Source organism: Arachis duranensis, chromosome 4 (genome assembly GCF_000817695.3).
Source record: "Arachis duranensis cultivar V14167 chromosome 4, aradu.V14167.gnm2.J7QH, whole genome shotgun sequence".
Taxonomy (NCBI): Eukaryota; Viridiplantae; Streptophyta; class Magnoliopsida; order Fabales; family Fabaceae; genus Arachis; species Arachis duranensis.
Window position 1 is genome coordinate 27,670,065 of NC_029775.3, and position 7,702 is coordinate 27,677,766.

Sequence of the window (7,702 nt, forward strand, 5' to 3'; positions counted from 1 at the left end):
CAAGCAAGACTTTACAAGGCTGCAAAATCCAACATGGATCATAATAATGATGTTAATTCCAATGTGACAAATCCAGATGGGAATGAGCAACAAACCTAAAAGAGTGCTTGGCTCTTACACTGCTCCCAATGCAAATCTTTATAGAAAAAGCATTGTGGTGCCTCCTATAGTTGCAAATAATTTTGAACTGAAGCCTCAACTTGTCACTCTTGTGTAACAAAGTTGCCAGTATCATGGATTTCCTCATGAATGCCCAAATCAATTTATCTCTGATTTTCTGTAGATTTATGATACAATGAAGACCAATAGAGTGAATCCCGAGGTGTACAAACTCATGCTATTCCCATTTTCTATGAGGGATAGGGCAAAGCTGTGGTTAGATTCTCAACCCAAGGAAAGTTTGGATACTTGGGACAAGGTAGTCACTGGATTTCTGACTAGATTTTTCTCACCCCAAAAGCTGACTAAGTTGAGGGTGGAGGTTCAGACTTTTAGACAGAAAGATGGTGAGAACCTTTATGAAGCTTGGGAGAGATTCAAGCTACTGACTAGGCAATGCCCTCTGGACATGTTCTCTAAGCGGACTCAGCTAAATATCTTTTGTGAGGGCTTAGATGAAATATCCAAGATGAGTTTAGATCATTCTGCAGGTGGTTCATTGCACATGAAGAAGACACCAGAGGAGACTACTGAGCTCATTGAGTTGGTTTCTAACAATCAATTTTTATACGTAGCTAACAGGAACCCTGTGAACTCTAAGACCCCTCAGAAGAGAGGCATTTTGGAAGTGGAAGCTATTGATGCTATTCTTTCTCAGAATAAGCTTTTGTCTCAACAAATAAATCTAATTACTCAACGGTTGAGTGGAATGCAAGTTTCAGCTGTCAACACCCAGAATACACCTCAAGAGGTTCCTTATGCCATGACAGGTAATTTTATGCTAAATGAGAATTATAATTATGCTCAATCTTCTACTAAACAGGTCAATTACGTGGGGAATGCTCCTAGAAATATCAATAATGATCCATACTCGAAGACCTACAATCAGGGATGGAGAAGTCATCCAAATTTTGGGTGAAGAGACTAGTGCACGAAATTGTGAGCATCAATAATGGCGCCAATAAACTTGGTGCTCTCAAACGTGAATCACACTTTATCACAACTTTGCACAACTAACCAGCAAGTGCACTGGGTCGTCCAAGTAATACGTTACGTGAGTAAGGGTCGATCCTACGGAGATTGTTGGTATGAAGCAAGCTATGGTCATCTTGTAAATCTCAGTCAGGTAGATTCAAATGGTTATAATGGTTTTTGAATATAAAGATAAATAAAGCATAAAATAAAGATAGAAATACTTATGTAATTCATTAGTGGAAATTTCAGATAAGTGCATAGAGACTGTATTCCTGTTGAATCTCTACTTTCCTACTGCCTTCATCTAATCCTTCATACTCTTTTCCATGACAAGCTGTATGTAGGGCGTCACCGTTGTCAATGGCTACTTCCCATCCTCTCAGTGAAAATGGTCCAAATGCTCTGTCACAGCACGACTAATCATCTGTCGGTTCTTGATCATGTCGGAATAGGATCCATTGATCCTTTTGCGTTTGTCACTACGCCCAACACTCGCGAGTTTGAAGCTCGTCACAGTCATTCAATCCTTGAATCCTACTCAAAATACCACAGACAAGGTTTAGACTTTTCGGATTCTCAAGAATGGCCGCCAATAATTCTAGCTTATACCACGAAGACTCTGATTAAGGAATCCAAGAGATACGCGCTCGATCTAAGGTAGAACGGGAGTGGTTGTCAGGCATGCGTTCATAAGGACGGATGATAATGAGTGTCACGGATCATCACATCCATCAGGTTGAAGTGCAGCGAATATCTTAGAACAAGAATAAGCTTGAATTGAATAGAAGAACAATAGTAATTGCATTAATTCTCGAGGTACAGTAGAGCTCCACACCTTAATCTATGGTGTGTAAAAACTCCACTGTTGAAAATAAATAAGAATAAGGTCTAGGCATGGTCGAATGGCCAGCCTCTCCAAATAGCATGTGAATTCAAAAATAGGGAAAAAGACTAATGGTCTCCCAACACAATAGTAAAAAATTCTATTTATACTAAACTAGTTACTAGGGTTTACAAAAATAAGTCTTAGTGCAGAAATCCACTTTTGGGGCCCACTTTGGTGTGTGCTTGGGCTGAGCTTGAGATTTACACATGCAGAGGCTTCTCTTGGGGTTAAACGCCAAGTTGTAACGTGTTTTTGGCGTTTAACTCTGGTTTGTGACGTGTTTCTGGCGTTTTACTCCAGAATGCAGCATAGAACTGGCGTTGAACGCCAGTTTGCGTCATCTAAAATTGAATAAAGTATGGACTATCATATATTGCTGGAAAGCCCTGAATGTCTACTTTCCAACGCAGTTAAGACCGTGCCATTTGGAGTTTTATAGCTCAAGAAAATCTATTTCGAGTGCAGGGAGGTTAGAATCCAACAGCATCAGCAGTCCTTTGTCAGCCTCCTATCAGATTTTTGCTCAGGTCCTTCAATTTCAGCCAGAAAATACTTGAAATCACAGAAAAACACACAAACTCATAGTAAAGTCCAGAAATGTGAATTTTGCATAAAAACTAATAAAAATATCCCTAAAAGTAGCTAGATCTTACTAAAAACTACCTAAAAATAATGCCAAAAAGCGTATAAATTATCTGCTCATCACAACACCAAACTTAAATTGTTGTTTGTCCCCAAGCAACTGAAAATCAAATAGGATAAAAAGAAGAGAATATATTATAAATCTTAAAATATCAATGAATATTAGTTCTAACTAGATGAGCGGGGCTTGTAGCTTTTTGCTTCTGAACAGTTTTGGCATCTCACTTTATCCTTTGAGGTTTAGAATGATTGATATCTCTAGGAATTCAGAGTTCAGATAGTGTTATTGATTCTCCTAGTTAAATATGTTGATCCTTGAATATAGCTACTTTATGAGTCTTGGTTGTAGCCCTGAGCACTTTGTTTTCCAGTATTACCACCGGATACATAAATGCCACAGACACATGACTGGGTGAACCTTTTCAGATTGTGACTCAGCTTTGTTAAAGTCTCTAGTTAGAGGTGTCCAGAGCTCTTAAGCACACTCTTTTTGCTTTGGATCATGACTTTAACCACTCAGTCTCAAGCTTTTCACTTGGACCTGCATGCCACAAGCACATGGTTAGAGACAGCTTGATTTAGCCGCTTAGGACTGGATTTTATTTCCTTGGGCCCTCCTATCCATTGATGCTCAAAGCCTTGGATCCTTTTTACCCTTGCCTTTTGGTTTTAAGGGCTATTGGCTTTTTCTTCTTGCTTTTTATTTTTCTTTTATATTTTTTTCGCCACTTTTTTTTCGCAATCTTTGTTCTTCACTGCTTTTTCTTGCTTCAAGAATCAATTTTATGATTTTTCAGATCATCAACAACATTTCTCTTTTTCATCATTCTTTCAAGAGCCAACAATTTTAACATTCATAAACAACAAGATAAAAAATATGCACTGTTCAAGCATTCATTCAGAAAACAAAAAGTATTGTCACCACATCAATATAATTAAACTAATTTCAAGGATAATTTCGAAACTCATGTACTTCTTGTTCTTTTGTATTAAAAATATTTTTCATTTAAGAAAGGTGAAGGATTCATGGAATTATTCATAGCCTTAAGACATAGACACTAGACACTAATGATCATGTAATGAAGATACAAACATAGACAATCATGAAGCTCAAAAACCGAAAATAGCAAATAAGTAGACACTGAGATTAAGGAATGAGTTCACCTTAGTGAGGGTGGCGCCTTCCTCTTGAAGAAACAATGGTGCTCTTTGAGCTCCTCTATGTCTCTTTCTTGCCTTTGTTGCTTTATCCCTAGTGATTTTGGTGCTCCTATCCTTAGTTTCTCCCAATAATTGTGTGGAGGAAAATGTAGCCCCTGAGGTATTTCAAGGATTTCTTGATGAGGAAATTCCTCATACTTTTGTTGAGGTCCATGAGTGGGCTCTCTTGGTGTGCAGTTAAATGCTCTATTACTGAGCTATGGACCCTTGAGATGAATCTCTCCATCTCCCATGACGCAGAAGTGGAAGCTTTTGTCTTCCCTTTCCTCTTTCTAGAGGTTTCTCCGGCCTTAGGTGCCATAAATGGTTATGGAAAAACAAAAGAGCTATGCTTTTACCACACCAAACTTAGAATGTTGCTCGCCCTCGAGCAAAAGAAGAAAGAATAGATGAAGAAGAAGAACATATGGAGGAGAGGGAGAGAGAGGTGTATTCGGCCAAGGGAGAAAAGAGAGGGTAGTGTTATGTGAAAATGAAGAAGGATGGAGGGGTTTATATAGTGGAGGGAGAGGGGTTAGGTTTCGGTCATTTAGGGTGAGATTGGGTGGGAAAGAGATTTTGAATTTGAAGGTAGGTGGAGTTTATGGGGAAGAGAGGATGGATGTGAGTTGTGAGAGGTGATGGGGAAGAGTAATTGAGGTGATTGGTGAATGATGTTTGGGGAAGAGTGTTATGAAAAGGTGTGAGAGAGAGGGAGAAGGTAGGTGGGGATCCTGTGGGGTCCACAGATCCTGAGGTGATCCTATGGGGTCCACAGATCCTGATATGTCAAGGATTTCTCATCCTTGCACCCTTTAGGCGTGTAAAACGCCCTCTGTATGCAATCTTGGCATTTAACGCCAGACTGCAGCATGTTTCTGGCGTTAAACGCCACTTCCATGCTTGTTTTGGGCGTTCAACGCCAATCTGCAGCATGTTTCTGGCGTTAAACGCCGCTTCCATGCTTGTTTTGGGCATTCAATGCCAATCTACAGCATGTTTCTGGCGTTGAACGCCACTTTCATGCTTGTTTATGGCGTTTAACACCAGCTCTCCTCAGGGTATAATCCTGGCATTTAAATGCTAGACTGCTGCTTGTTTCTGGCGTTCAACGCCAGCTTCATGCTCTGTTTTGGCGTTAAATGCCAGCCAGATGCTCCTTACTGGCGTTTAAACGCCAGTGAGCTCTTCCTCCAGGGTGTGCTGTTTCTTCTGCTGCTTTTTATTCTATTTTTAATTTTTGCAATTGTTTTGTGACTCCACATGATCATAAACCTAATAAAACATAAAAGAACAATAGAAATATAGATAAATAAAAATTGGGTTGCCTCCCAATAAGCGCTTCTTTAATGTCAATAGCTTGACAGTGAGCTCTCATGGAGCTTCACAGATCATCAGAGCATTGTTGGGACCTCTCAACACCAAACTTAGAGTTTGAATGTAGGGGTTCAACACCAAACTTAGAGTTTGGTTGTGGCCCCCCAACACCAAACTTAGAGTTTGACTGTGGGGACTTTGTTTGACTCTATATTGAGAGAAGCTTTTCATGCTTCCTCTCTATGGTTACAGAGGAAGATCCTTGAGCTTTAAACACAAGGTAGTCCCCATTCAATTGAAGGACTAGCTCTCCTCTGTCAACATCAATCACAGGTCCTGCTATGGCTAGGAAGTGTCTTCCAAGAATGATGGATTCATTCTCATCCTTCCTAGTGTCTAAGATTATGAAATCAGTAGGGATGTAAAGGCCTTTAACCTTCACTAACACGTCCTCTACCAATCCATAAGCTTGTTTTATTGACTTGTCTGCCATCTCTAATGAGATTCTTGCAGCTTGTACCTCAAAGATCTCCAGTTTCTCCATTACAGAGAGTGGCATAAGATCTATACCTGACCCCAGGTCACACAGAGCCTTCTCAAAGGTCATGGTGCCTATGGTACAGGATATTAAGAATTTACTAGGATCTTGTTTCTTTTTAGGTAGAGTTTGCTGAACCCATGTATCTAGTTCACTAATGAGCAAGGGAGGTTCACCTTTCCAAGTCTCATTACCAAACAACTTGGCATTCAGCTTCATGATGGCTCCTAGATATTGAGCAACTTGCTCTTCAATTACATCTTCATCCTCTTCAGAGGAAGAATAGTTCTCAGAGCTCATGAATGGTAAAAGGAGGTTCAATGGAATCTCTATGGTCTCTAGGTGAGCATCAGATTCCTTAGGTTCCTCAGTTTGGAACTCCTTTTTGTTCAGAGGACGTCCCAGGAGGTCTTCCTCACTGGGATTCACGTCCTTCTCTTCCTCTTTGCATTCGGCCATATTGATTATATCAATGGCCTTGCACTCTCTTTTCGGATTCTCTTCTGTATTGCTTGGGAGTGTACCAGGAGGAGTTTCAGTGATTTTCTTACTTAGCTGACACACTTGTGCCTCCAAGTTTCTAATGGAGGACCTTGTTTTATTCATGAAACTTAAAGTGGCCTTAGATAGATCAGAGGCTATGTTTGCTAAGCTAGAGGGGCTCTGCTCAGGATTCTCTGTCTGTTGCTGAGAAGATGATGGAAAAGGCTTGCTATTGCTAAGCCTATTTCTTCCACCATTATTAAAGCCTTGTTGAGGCTTTTGTTGATCCTTCCATGAGAAATTTGGATGATTTCTCCATGAGAAATTATAGGTGTTTCCATAGGGTTTTCCCATGTAATTTACCTCTGCCATTGCAGGGTTCTCAGGATCATAAGCTTCTTCTTCAGAAGATGCCTCTTTAGTACTGTTGGATGCATTTTGCAATCCATTCAGACTCTGAGAAATCATGTTAACTTGCTGAGTCAACATTTTATTCTGAGCCAATATGACATTCAGAGCATCAATTTCAAGAACTCCCTTCCTCTGAGGTGTCTCATTACTCACAGGATTTCTCTCAGAGGTGTACATAAATTGGTTATTTGCAACCATGTCAATGAGTTCTTGAGCTTCTGCAGGAGTTTTCTTTAGGTGAATGGATCCACCTGCAGAATGGTCTAGTGACATCTTAGAAAGCTCAGATAGACCATCATAAAATATATCTAAAATGGTCCACTCTGAAAGCATGCTAGAAGGACACTTTTTGGTCAACTGCTTGTATCTTTTCCAAGCTTCATAGAGGGATTCATCATCTTTTTGCTTGAAGGTCTGAACATCCACTCTAAGTTTGCTTAGCTTTTGAAGAGGAAAGAACTTGGCCAAGAAGGCCGTGACCAGCTTATCCCAAGAGTCCAGGCTATCTTTAGGTTGTGAGTCCAACCATGTTCTAGCCCTGTCTCTTAAAGCAAAGGGGAAAAGCATGAGCCTGTAGACTTCAGGATCTACTCCATTAGTCTTAACAGTCTCACAAATCTGCAAGAATTCAGTTAAAAATTGATAGGGATCTTCTGATGGAAGTCCATAAAACTTGCAGTTCTGTTGCATTAGAACAACTAGTTGAGGCTTCAGCTCAAAATTGTTTGCTCCAATAGCAGGGATTGAGATGCTTCTTACATAAAAATTAGAAGTAGGTGTAGTATAATCATCAAGCATCCTCCTTGCATTATTGTTATTGTCATTATTTTTGGCTGCCATCTCCTCTTCTTTTTTGAAAATTTCTGTAAGGTTTTCTCTAGATTATTGTGCTTTAGCTTCTCTTAGTTTCTTCTTCAGAGTCCTTTCAGGTTCAGAATCTGCTTCAACAAGAATGTTCTTGTCCTTGCTCCTGCTTATATGAAAAAGAAGGGAACAGAAAATAATAATAGGGATCCTCTTTACCATAGTAGAGAGATTCGTTTATGTGAGTAGAAGAAAAGAAGAATAAGAATGAAGGAGAGAAAAATTTG

General features: G+C 39.8%; 2 non-coding genes across 2 annotated transcripts; one reads left to right on the top strand and one right to left on the bottom strand.

Moving 5' to 3' along the window:
• Positions 1-466: 466 nt before the first annotated feature.
• LOC127747250 (small nucleolar RNA R71) lies at positions 467-570 on the bottom strand. The gene has a single exon (XR_008009052.1). It is a non-coding gene; the product is annotated as a small nucleolar RNA R71 (small nucleolar RNA).
• Positions 571-6,942: 6,372 nt separating this feature from the next.
• Positions 6,943-7,046, top strand: LOC127747155 (small nucleolar RNA R71). The gene has a single exon (XR_008008959.1). It is a non-coding gene; the product is annotated as a small nucleolar RNA R71 (small nucleolar RNA).
• Positions 7,047-7,702: the final 656 nt, after the last annotated feature.